Raw genomic sequence first — 14,070 nt, 5'->3', positions numbered from 1 at the left:
CATTCTATTTAGGCTAGAACAAAAAAAATAGTCGTGTGTAGAGATGGGCACGATCCGCATTATGATCGAAAAAAACCCACGATAATGGTGATCGCGCGATCAGGATCCGGTGGATCGTGCTCGGGCACGGCCAACAATCCAGCGGTCGGGAGGAGAGCTGGATTGGGGCTTGATTGGGGTGATCATGCTCGGATCGGGAAGCCAGACACTCAACGGAGCCAGGGGAATGCCTGAGCTGTGTTTGCCCTCCTTCTGTCACCCTGGAAACCCGAATGGAACCCCAGCTTGCCTTGATCAGCAGGGCTTCCTTCCAACCACGGAGCAGCAAAGCAGTCACCAGCTGGGAGAAGACACCCAAGGGAGGGAGGGGGTATTCTGTAGCCATGGGCACTCCAATATCATCCCTGCAAACCCTGATAAGCAGCTCTGACAGCCAAACACAGACAGCCAAACACAAACACAGATGCCGCCAGCATCAGCCACCATTCCTGTATCACTGGGAACAGCGGGGCGCCCCTCCACTTTTGCCTCCATGATCCATGATCCACGATCCGCGGATTGGGAACAGGAGATGATCGGTGTGGATCGTTAATTTGGGATCGGCGCCAGTGCCGATCCATGATCAGCTTGATTGGTATTTTTTTTTGTATCATGCCCACCTCTAGTCGTGTGACATCTTAAAGAATTTTTGGTTGTAGAAAGTGCAGTGAAGTAATCTTTGACTTGGCAAGTGACTAACAGGTGGTTTGCCATTGCCTGCCTCTGCATAACAGCCCTGGTCTTCCTTACTAGTCTCTTATCCAATTACTAACCAAGGCTGACTCTGTTTAGCAATCAAGATCTGATGAGATTGGGCTTAACTGGGCTATTCAAGTAAGGGCAAAGAATTTTTAGACTGCGGTATTTATTAAGTTTCCCCCAGCCTTAAAGGCATGATAAAAATATTTTAATAAAAGAATAAGAGCTATTATTTACATGATGCTACCAATGCCCATGGGTCTTTATAGAATACAAGAATGAAGGTCCTTGATATGAAATACATTTAATGTAAGGGAGGGAAGAGAGTGAACAGGGGGGAATGCAAGGACCTGCCTTTAGCTTAATGAAGACAATCGTATGCAGAGTTAATCCAGTCTAAACCCATTGGGATACCACACAGTTTTGAAAAATACGTATATAATGGACAGATTAGTCACAACTGAGCCAGTTTGCATTGGTGGAAGTAGTTATGGAAATGAAAATAGCAGCAAACTAAAGATTACAAACAAATATAAATATTAGAGATTTCTCCATGAAAGCTTAACAATGAATATATTCACATTATTTTTTTAAAAAAAGAAGAAAGATCTATTTTGTGGCATATATTTACCATATTTTGTGGCACATATTTACCAAACTAACTGCAAACAAAATATTTGAAATTCCTATTATAATTCCTCCCAAATTCCCTATTATAATCCCCCCCCCAAATTTCTTGGTAAGACAAACAGTGTACTACAAATAGATATATATAGCAGCATTGTAATTATTATATAATATATTAAAAAGACCCTCTAGAGATAACATCACCAGAGAATATAGGCTGTTTTGGAAAGCCATTAAGGATCTATTAGTTGCCAAAGAGTTCATACATAATTTCACCTAATGTCCTCTCTGGAGTTTCCCATTGTAATCTCATGTCATATTGTAATGATAATTTGGAGTTTTCAAGTGCCTGTTAAAAACAACCTGTCTAACATTTGTCCATTTTGCATTTTGCAAGGTGAACGGTTTATTTTAATTTGAGGGTGGTCTTTGTAAATATTAATTGAGCTTATTTTTCTCCTCTTTGTGCATTTAGTTTTCATTAGCTTTTGAGAAAAATTAACTTTGCTTTGCTGAATTATATTGTGATTAAACAAAGGGTGAAAAAAATGTACTGCTCCAAATTACAGTGTCCCCAGATCCCTGCAATGAAGATGGCAGTTTCCTGAGTATTAAGGAATATTTTGTGAGGGACGATAATGGCATATTTCAGTATCTCTGTTCAGGGACAAATCAACTCACTCTTCAGTGAAGGGGAGATGGGTTGCAATGTTTGTGCTCACCATTGGAAGACAGAGAAAACAGCATAACTTGTAGGTTTTTTTATTAAAATCTCCCGATGAAAAGATGTCTGAGTCGGCTTTTTAATACAGATGTCCAAAGAACAGCATAGTATCCATATTGCTGAAATATGTAAAGATATTGTAACCTGGAGCAAGCCTGTTGTGCCATAGGATAACTGATACTCAAGGGTAGTCATGTCCACAATGCAGCCAGGGGGTATAGTTAAATAGTACACACAAGCTGTCACCTTAACCCACTGGCTTTCATGTCCAGGCCAGCAGACCCCAAAGTAAATGGATCCATAGCATCCATGGTTAAATCCAGTGCTCTAGAGGCGAGGCATGAGGGTTTCTACTCCCATCATTTTTGCAGAAGAAAAGGGTACCCACTCTTGTCGATAAAGGATGCTGCCACTCTCTAACCCCCCCTCCCCCATCTTTCTTCCTTGTACTTTACAGACAGGGCTTGGAGGCAGATAGGGAGGAGCAAAAATTCAACTCCCAAGGTCAATCCCAGAGTCACTTCGAAAATGTACTATTTTCTTAATGTATTTTTCATAATACTGAAACAAATTCTGTATTATTAAAATGAATTGTTGCCAAGATGGATTCCTGATCCATCTCCCCTCCTCCACTGCATTTGCTTATTTGCAAATTGACGGAAGAATGAAAAGTCTGTTTTGGTAGTGACTTTCTTTTGCAAATGTGGTGGCATTAACACCAAAGCCAGGGATAGGCAGCCCCTGATGCATGCCAAGGAAATGCATGCCAAGCCAGCATGCTGGCTTGGTTCTCCACCCAACAGGCTGTAGTGAACCTATGAGATCCTGACAAATGACACAGGGGTTCGGCTTACTTGCATTGCGTCTGGTCACCACTTTTACCTCTTTCCTGCCTTGTGTTTGCTGGCACACCATTAACTTCACAAGTAGATGCTGCAGGGTTTTTTGGTTCAGGCCAACAAAGTTGTCTATCCTGATTTATGAAGTAGATGTCTGTGCAGTATGAAAGGGTGTACCTGATTCTTGGTTATGCCCTTTTAAAATAAGCTTGGCTTCCAAATTTCAATGCAACTTGGCTGCTTAAACCTCAAAGAAGTAAACGAGATTTAAGCAACATGAATGGCAACAGGATAGCAGCTAAAACTTTTAAAAATAAGTATAAAGATATTAAATATATATGCAAGGAGTTTCATTCGATATATGAATATACAATAAACCCAGGTACCAGCATGTTACAGTATAAAATAAATATAGGATTCTCAGGAAGGAATGTATGCTTTCTATCATACTGTTTTATGTAGGCCAAAGCAAAAATCTTCTTGAGAAGTCAGAGAAAACTAACCACATTATTAAAATGAATGAAGCAATTTAATCTTTTGTACGGTTTGTCAAACTTATAAAATATTATATTTCTCTTCAGATAAAGTTACATACTGTGTAGCTCAAAGATAATCCCTATGGTCTTGGCATATGTTAGTTAATTGTCTCAGAAGGAAATACCATAAATACCATGCTGTCAACACCCATGGGCATTTGCTCATCTGTCACTGTGGGAACACCAGACTGGCTGAGGTGCTCTAAGACATTTCATAAGCTGCGTAAATCACAGCCATTTCTCCTTCCTCCTTCCCAAATGGTCAATTAGGTACAAACATGTGTTAATAAAAAAGCTCTTTCTTTGCCTCTAAGGTATGGACCCATAAAAGCTATGTGACTATGATAAACTGTATGTGCCATTGTTATGGGATTCAACCTATGACATAAATTACTGTCTTATACAATGATCCTAAACACATCTCATTTGAACAATGTTGCTTTGATTTCAGTGGGTTTGATACCCAGGTATTTTGAATGTGCATACAACAGTGTGACAACATCTGGTGCAAAGCATGCACCGCATGTTCATCCTGCTATGCTGCCTGTAAGTTGTCCTCCCATTATAAAATCATAAAGTTATCAAAGTGAAAGGAATAAAAATGTCCATTTGTTAACCCTACCAAAAAGTATGCATGACAGTTCACCTACTGCTGTCCAACATGGTAACCTGCTGTTGTAGAAACAGGACTGCCATATTTGGAGAGCAGGCACGAAAAAGGTGCCTGAAGACCATTGATTTCAATGGGAGAAGTTTGCAGTACAATTTGCTGAAGTCACAGGCTTAGAAGGATGTAAATCTTTTTAGAATTGTACTGCAAATCATGTACATGTCTTAATCTCTCCTGTTGAAAGCGATACAACTTTGCAACTGCAAATTTTGACAGGATCTTCATGTTTTGTGATGCATATTTGGAGACATTGTTGTATTCAGGAGATATTCCCATTAGTTTCATTGGGAAACATATTTAACCTGTCACTTTTAAATCTCCTAATCTATTGGGGTGAAATTCTCATGATTTGTACCTTTCATAATGTACTTTCCTTCCCAATTTTATGCACAGTGAAGAAAAAGCTTTCAAGTTCTAGAGGCATTAAGAGCCATGCTTGTAGAGCAGCAATGATTCCATTCGGTGGGAATATGGACTTGCTGTTCTAGTTGGATAAACTCCCTATCAGGCATGAGTCTGCAGATTCATTCTCTTCTCTTGCTGTCCTAGCCCTAGATGGAGCTCAACAAAAACCATAAAAGCAAGCTTTAAAACTGCATCATATAAAAACAATAAAAAAAACATGGAAACAATACATATAAACAATTAAAACCTTAAGACATGATGTTCTAAAGTCATATAGGGCTTTAAAATTCACTACCAGGACCTTCAATTGGTCCTAAAAGATTACTGGGAGTGGGTGTAGGTGGAACAAGGCTGGAGTTATATGATTCCTACAACTCACACAAGTCAACCTTCTGGCCACAGCATTCTGTAACAGTCGTAGCTTTCAAACACTGTTTGGGAGCAGCCCTACACAGGACAAGTGTGAACTGAATTTTAAACAGTACTGAATGTATATTGCTGCTATCATATATGAGACATGCAGTATATATGAGGAAAAATAGAGGAAATGTACATGATCTTCAGGGCATAGACCATTGGCTGACTGTTTTATAAACCTAGATTTCTGGATCTGGCACACAAACACGTCCTCCAGTTTTCCTCCCGCTCTCCTCAATTAATAGTGACTGCCACAATAACCTTAGACATCCTAGATGCTGGTATGTATTTTTAAAAATCTAGGGATATATTGTAATAAGTGCATGTCATCTTTCTGTAAAGTGATTGTGTTATTATTGATGGTTTTTCCTTGTAAGAAGCACTGACCTCCTGCTGATCATATTCATATTTTCATTGTAAAGAGTGGTGTTAAAATCCTTCTTCAACATCATTTGATTTGTAGCATTTTTCTCCTCCATTTCAGCTTGGATAGACAGTATCATTTCAGTTTTGAATAATCTGTTCACATTCTCTCTCTCTCTCTCTCTCTCTCTCTCTCTCTCTCTCTCTCCAAAAACAATCTCATAACTGTGTTTCAAAATTTACAGATAATTCTCTGATAACAACAAACCCTTGAAGAACAGAAAATGAGGAGGATTATTTTTAGAAACAATACTTTAAATATTACATCAAAATCGGTAGGATTTAAATGTGCTTAGCTTTGGATTTGTCCCCCCGCCCATGTTCACAAAAGAAAGACACCTTAGTCCAACTCTAACCATAAGAAGTTATTTATATAACTGGCTACATTAAAATGTGGATTGGGGGGGAGGCACACTTGGGAATGATTTTGATCCCCATTTGATTGAAAGTAGACATGGGCATGAATCGAAATACGAAAATTGGGCTGATTTGTGTATTGCGAAAACACGCTTTGTGGGGCTGCGTTTTTGGTCCGATTCGTTCAATTGGTGAATGCTTCATGATGCCAGGCAGGCTGGCACCGATCCATTGATTCCCTAGGCAACATAGGCCCAGATTGTCTGCAGACTTTTTGCTGCTGTGGAAACCCCAATCTTAGCCCACATAACCTTGATAGGCAACTCTCCCTGCCAACCTGAGAGCTCCCATTCTGTTCTATGAGAGTAATGAGCAGGGGGAAGATGAGCCTTCTGTAGCCATGGGAACACCAATCTCATCCCTCCAAACCTTGTTAGGCAGGTTTGTCTGCCAACCAGAGAGCTCCTGTTCTGCTCTATGTGACCGTTTCTTATAAAAGGTACAACTGTGCTTTCACTTCCAGTAGACAGAGGGAGAGGGAGGAGCTGTTGCTGGGATTTGGAGTGAGAAAGAGTCCTGGGCCTGTGAGGAGGATGCGGCCACCAACAGAACACATCTGGTGAAATTGATGGGCTCTTGTTAGGGCACAAGGGGTGCTGTGGGCCACCCTACTCCTGAGCCTGTGGCACCCAGGGGGACAGAAGGGAGCCAGTCTCCCAGTCAGCATATTGCAATCTTCACCAAACTTGGAGGGCTGCTGGAGGAGAGCCTTCCAAAGTCTCCCTGCAAGTTTGGCATCTCTGGGTATGAAGGGGACCATTGGAGGGCCCTGGGATCTGATGAATGACGAACCTAACAAATTGTTTCATGAAATGGGTCAATTTCATGAAAGTTCGTGGTTCATGGAATGCGACGAACCATGAAACTCAGTGTTCTTTTTTCTTATTCCATGCCCGTCTGTAATTGAAAGTTGTGCAATACAGAGGAGGGCCACCCATGGTTGAGATCCACACCCATGATTCCTGTTTCAGAAATTAATACAAGTATGGACACCTGCATCTGCAATAGGGCCATAAGTAACTTCCCTTAAAACTTCAATGTTTCTAGATAGGGCCAAATCCTGCCCAGCTAATTTGCAGAGGATGAAGGAGTGGTGTTATGCCTTTGGGTATCCAATCTCTGAACAGCTTGAATGAGGAAGATTCAGTACCAGCACTGAAGAAACTGGCCATCATTGTTTTAAGGTATCCTTTAAACTCCATGTTCATAGTTGTATTAGCTAAAGGGGACTTTTAAAGCCAAAATTATTAATTATTAAATCAGCAATTATTAAACTGGCACCTGAAAATATACTTCTATTCATTCAACATAAATTCTCATAACACAAAGTAAAAACCTTCATTTAAAAAAAAAAAAATCTTAGGCAAGCCAAAATAACACTTCAAGTGGGGATCCACCTATTGGATCCACCATGACCACAAGCCATATTCCTCTCATAGATTTTTTCAGGATGAATACACATTAAAATTTAGGAATCAATATATAAATCAGGGGTGTGCACCCCCAAAAGATACAGGTTTCCTGCTTTAGGTTTACCCGAAGTGAGAGAAAAATTCCAGAATTACCAGAATCCCGAAGCGGCAAGCCACTTCAGGATTCTGGTATTTAGCTCACTTTGGTACGCTCCATAAAGATTTGGAGCATACTAAAGTGAGGGGGAGCAAGGTCTCCACCCCACCCCACCCCCAAAGTGGCACGGAAAGGGGCATTTAAACCCCTTGACCTGAAGCTTCCTGAAGTGATATGAATTGCTTCAGGAAGCTTTGATTCGGGGTTTCCAAACCGGGCCCAGCATGCTAGGCCTGATTCGGAAATAATAATAACATTAATAATAATTTGATTTATATACCTCCCTTTAGGACAACTTAATGCCCACTCAGAGCGGTTTACAAAGTATGCTATTATTATCCCCACAACAAAACACCCTGTGAGGTGGGTGGGACTGAGAGAGCTCCAGAGAGCCATGATTAGCCCAAGGTCACCCAGCTGGCTTCAAGTGGAGGAGTGGGGAATCAAACTCAGCTCTCCAGATTAGAGTCCTGCGCTCTTAAACACTACCCCAATCTGGCTTGTTCGAATTGTTGCAAATTGCGTCCGATTTGGTTACTTTACCCAAATTGGAAACCCCAGTTGCACCCCCCTAATATAAACCCTGCTCAAGAACAAAATTTACATTGAGACTGGATTACAGGACAGGAAGATTCTAGAAGTGATAGCATAATATCCAGTGATATGAGGGTGTGACCTAACGAGTGGTTAATGCTCACAGGATTCTTGGATTATGAAAAATGATATGGTCTTCAAAATAGGTTTTATACAGCTTAGTATTTTCCAGATTACATGACACTGCAAGTCTCCAAAAATTAAGTATGCAGATACTGTACCTGATTTATTAATGCATAGGAAATAGGAAATCAGGTTACCAACATTAACAATAAAAAGCAAAGCTCCTCATGTTTGTTATTCTCATTTTCTTAAAGTATGTTAATTAGTTCCTTGAACCATATTTTAAAGACTTTCCACTACACCTAAATCTATATGCACATTGTTCTAAATCGTCATCTTCATTTCAGTCTGTCAACAAACAATCTCAGTTTCCCCCTCTCCTATATGTTTTCCCCAGACAGCATTATCCATTCTCTTTTAAAGCCTGAGGAGAAAAAGGTGAATGGTAGAATACAGGCCAGATGTTACATTTAAAAGACAGGAGGAAGTGTGTCTTGACCTCTTTCCCATGGCAGGTCAATTGTTCTCTTCAGAAAAGCAGGAGGTGGATGATCTCAGCTTCTGCTCTTATACAGGTTGCACATAATCTGTTTGGGAAAAAAAAAGAAAATCCCACAATGAGAAACAGTACATTTAATGTATTTCAAAAATGTGGTCATTCTGTGAAAAGAGGAGAGGCGTGTTTGATAGAACAAGTCAGGTGGAGCTGATGAAGCAGACAATGAACTAGATAAGATGATAAAGGAGATGAGGTGATTCCCTCCACTGGAGGGAGGGGGCAAATTGTAAATAATATAAAGATCGCATGCTAAAGTCAGTCAGCATGGCAACAACAATATCTGCAAAAACAAATCAATCTGGCATCAACCCAAATGAAAACAAATTTGGCACCCAAGCCAAATATGGTATCAAATCAGGTCTCTCCTGGCTTTTTACCAAATCAATGTTGGGAAGTGCCCAAGTTCATTAGAAAGTGAAAATGATTAAGGTGGTATATGGTAAAAAAACATCAGAGGTCTGCAGGGGACAATAAAGGTTTCCAGTTGCTGTGTCCCTTATAACAAAGTCAAGAGGGCCTTGGCTACTGAGTGTTTGGAGACTGCAAGTTAAAAAGACCATACATCCTCAGCAAAGATGCAATGGATTTGTACAGTAATACAGCTGAATAGTTGCCTCAGCATTCATGGGCCACCAAATAAACAAACAGATGAGAAGAGAAAATGCATTCCGTTGCTTCATAGATGAATTTGGCTTGAAAAACAACAGGTGAACTTGACAATCTTACCTTGCAATAATCTTCTGCTAAGTTTAAATTGGATTTACTCTAATTTTTATTCGGGCAGGAGAGAACATTGTAGGTAGTATAATATCTAATTCTTTATTTGGTCCAGCACACAAACCACCATTTTTGCCTACTTATCCACAGGAACCTGTAAGCCTACTCATGTGCTTTGTTTTGAAAAGGGACAAGAGACGAGGCTATTGATAGTGATATTGTTACAAGATTATTTGCAAATATACTTGCTGAGATACATCTTTGCCAGAGACAGTTAAAAATAAACAGCGATAGATTTGCTTTGCCACATATGTATTTGGAGAAAACAAGATGAAACTTTGTCTACAGACATGGAAGCCTGCCAAAAGCAATTCACCCCTGTAGGCCCTTAACAACACTTAATATTGTATTGTCGAAAGCTTTCACGGCCGGAGAACGATGGCTGTTGTGGGTTTTCCGGGCTGTATTGCCGTGGTCTTGGCATTGTAGTTCCTGACATTTCGCCAGCAGCTGTGGCTGGCATCTTCAGAGGTGTAGCACCAAAAGACAGAGATCTCTCAGTGTCACAGTGTCTGTTAATTTCTGTTAATGCATACGGCAACCTTTTCTTCTGGCTTTAGTGCCATGGAAAGACTTTAGTGACACTGAGAGTTCTCTGTCTTTTGGTGCTACACCTCTGAAGATGCCAGCCACAGCTGCTGGCGAAACGTCAGGAACTACAATGCCAAGACCACGGCAATACAGCCCGGAAAACCCACAACAGCCAACACTTAATATTAATCAATCCCAGCTTTCCTTTGGGCAACATTTTGGTATTGGTTGTCTCCCTCTTCTGAGTATGAATTAGCCTTGATATGTGACTGTCAGAAATTTAAGAGGTATACAAAGTCAGTCAGCCAGTCAGGCACCTTCAAGGACCCTTGATAATAGCTGGAGAGGAGCAGGGGATCCACATGTTTTTAGATATTACATTACTACAAGTCTCTGCAGATTTTCCTGTTCGGTGAATGATTAGAATTGCACTATATCAAATAACTTTTGTGGATCTCCCCTTGGATTGCTGGATGATTTTTCCTTAAACCTCCCCCATATTCCCCAAGTACACACCTGCTGTTGCAAAAGGTGTGGTTAGCTGGAGATTGCTCCCCCCAGTCAAAATAAAAGGCAGACACAATGCTTGGGTATAAAATTGGGTCACTTTATCCTGGGGGTAAAGTGTAGATGACTGGGGAAGGCAATGGCAAACCACCCCATAACAAAAAGGTCTGCCAAGAAAATGTCGTGGATGCGACATCCCCCCATGGGTCAGTAATAACTCGGTGCTTGCACAGGGGGACTACCTTTACCTTATTAATTACAACATAAACTATCAATACGGCAAGGAATCTAACTAGTGGTACAGGTCAAGCCTTGGGATCACCTCAGACTTCCGCCTTGACCTGTCTTGGTGAGCCCCTGCTGCCCCGGGGGTGAGCCATACAAATGCCTGGCTGTGCCCAGCCCTTTAAAGCTCCAGTCTCCCACAGCCATGGGGCCTGGGGGCGGACTTGCCCAGGAGTCGGACCATGCAGTCTGCCTTCACAACTGGCAGCTATAAAGCCTACCAGCTGCTCCTGACAGACTTCAATTCCCCACCAATGGGGATATGCTAAGGGGGTCCACCGTACCAATTATTATAACATCATCCTGCAAGGTAGGCAAAAAAACTCCCTTCTCTATATGCCAACTGGAAAAGGATAAAAAATTCCTACCTGGCTCCAATAAACAGTAACCGGCTAATCCTGCACTGCTATAGGAAGGGTAGGTGGCCCGAGCACAAAAGGGCAACCGAGTGCTGGGAGGGTGGAGCCGGCCTATATGCCTTTGGCTCCGCTTGCCCCAGAAGAACATCCGGATGCCTGGCCAGAGGCCTGATGCCTTTTCTTCATCCACCCGGGCTGCAAATGCAGCCCCTGTCCCAGGCTGTGGTGGCTGCCGACTGGAAGGGCCAAATTGGTTCCCAAAGACTGTAGAGTGGTAGATGTGTTGAGTATGTTGCAACCAAAATTAAAAAAGGGTTTTATGTCCTGGGGATTGTTATTTCTTGGGTTCAACTAGGTTTATTAAAAATGATCTGCCTTCAAATATTAATCCTGTTTATCATACACTCCCCAGATTCCATGAAGCAGCCCACTGAAGACTGCTTGAACAAAGGGAACCCACTCTGGCTCAGAACTCAGCACAGCTAAAGGTTCTTTGCCTCGTTTTGCATCTCCTACACAAAATCTGTGTTGAGAGGTGCCAGGTCCCACACCCTTCTCCTTTACATCAAATGATATAGCCCAGCACTAAGAGAGTCCTCTCCCCATACACCCATGGCTGTACACCTGATAAATGGCTGACTTGGGCAAACTCCCTTCATCCTTAGATGTATGTGATTTCAATGCCTCCCTTATTAATCCTCACATGTCTGTCATAAGAACGCCTAGCCTGGAATAAGGCAACAGGCTGTATTTTATTTTACAGTTCTTTTCTATTTTTTCATCTTTTTATTGCCATTACCAAAGTCAAAGAAATCTCTGAGTTAAAATCCAGGCTGAACTTGGAAAACTCATATTTTCTGGATTACTGTTCTGCTGATTTGGTGTATCTTCTCGGTGCTTGTTTATGACTCAGTTGTTGCAGGAGTGATAATGTAACACATGTTGGATAGTTGTAGCTACTTTTACAGTACATAAATACCAAGTTTAAATCAAGCCATAGTGTTACACCTGAAGTTCTGGGCTCTAACCTATAGAATGTTTTTCAAGCCAAAACAGCAGGAAGTAATTGGTATGAGTTTAGGGCTGCACATGCTTAGAATATGCCATGTGCAGTTCCAAAGTTATGTGAATAACTCTCTTCAGGGACCATTTTGGCTCAGGGAAATAGTGGGGAGGGGGGCAGGAGCCCCTCTTCCCTTCATGTCACAGTACTGAAAAGAATCAGGATCCTGGAGACTTAAAAAAATGCTTTTCACCACAGCTGCTGTGTGACTGCATGGAAAGCAAGTCATTTCTGGAGCACTTGCCACAAAAAAAAAATCACATGTGGTTTGGCTCTCAATCCACTGATGTCAATGCTTAGTATTACACCGGTTAGGACTGGACTGTGTATAATAGCACAGCATTAGCACCTTGCTGTGTTTTAAAAGTCCAATTTATATTTTGAATATTATGGAGACTATGGCTTAATGCTTTATGTTTGTTTCATGCAACTCTAGATACGCACAGACACAATTTGAGAGTGTTACTTTTTAGGTCACATATCTCTAATGTTTCTAGAGTGACCCACATATATTTGTTCAATTTGTTTAGCGATAGTGCCACACAGTAAGCTCTAGAAAGTAATGAGTTATTATAAGTGACATACTCAACGAGACGGTTCTATGACCTTACGTTTTTGAACTAAGATATAATGTACTTTAATGGCTTTTGGGCTTATGTGCTTAACTTAACATTGCAATCAAAAGACAGTCATTTATTTTTAGGCTATTTGCACATCCATTCCACACACCAGCATTAATGATAAGTGTATTTAAATATATAGAGCACAGTACTGGGAGAAAAAGAACATCTCCCCACAGTGTGATTTTAATATTATTTTAACCTCAAGGTCGTGGCAGTTGATGCTAGGGGTGTGCATAAAAAAAATGGTAAATCCATTTTTTTTTACGGAATCTGAGAAAATATTTGGAATTCCCTGAATTCCAGATTGATTCTCTAGTTTGATTAGGCTATTTCTGAAAAATGTGGCAATATTTTGCCATTGTTTTCTATGGGAAAATCACTTGGGGGGCCATCTGGTTGTCTGAGGGGGGATTTTTCAACCAAATGTCACCAAATTTGGCAAGAACCTACTCCTGTCCTCTAAAGAACTCCCAAGTTTCATGAATATTGGACCCTGGGGGCATTTTTATAGAAGGTGCTCCCACCCACTCTCCATTACTCCCTATGGGGGGAAATATCTGGGACCTATCTGGGGGTTGGGGGTGGGATTTTTCAAGCAAGCTTGACCAAATTTTCAGGAAACCTACTCCTGATTGTCTTACATTTATCCCCTAAGTTTCAGACACATTGGACCCCAGGGCCCAATTCTATGGGTCCCTGAACAAGGTGCCCTCAGCCATTCCATTGTTTCCTAAGGGAAAAAAGTAAAAGTTAACTCACGCTTCATAAACACACTGGGGCAAGGTTGCCATGGCCATGGCCAAGACACACTCCCAAATGCAAACTGAACTCAATCCAGAGAAAACCCAACAGAACCAAACTGAGGCAAGAGAATGGAATTCCTGCCACGCAGAACCAAACTGAAGCAAGGGGACTAACATCACACCAGAGAATCATGTCAATTCCACCCAAACAAAACTGAAACTGGACACCACTGCAACATAACACAACAGAAGCAAACTGAAGCACAAGAATGGAATCCCTCAAGAACCAAAGTGACGCAAAGGGAACAACATCATGCCAGAGAATTGCACACATTCCACCCAAACCAAACTGAAGCAAGGAACAGGGTTGCAATTTAGCCCAACAAAACCAAAGTGAAGCAAGGAGACCAACATCACACCAGGGAATCACATCCACTCCACCCAAACCAAACTGAAACAAGCAACACTGTTGCAATGTAGCTCAACAGAAGCAAACTGAAGCAAGGGAATGCCTTGTGCTTGTGGCTGGGTAGTGCTTGGCTCTGTTCTGTGGTGTTTCCCCACTAGCTGATTTATTTTTATTATTGGGTATGAATTTGTT

This window comes from Eublepharis macularius, chromosome 2, assembly GCF_028583425.1.
Source record: "Eublepharis macularius isolate TG4126 chromosome 2, MPM_Emac_v1.0, whole genome shotgun sequence".
NCBI classification, from domain to species: Eukaryota; Metazoa; Chordata; class Lepidosauria; order Squamata; family Eublepharidae; genus Eublepharis; species Eublepharis macularius.
This window is presented reverse-complemented; position numbering follows the sequence as displayed.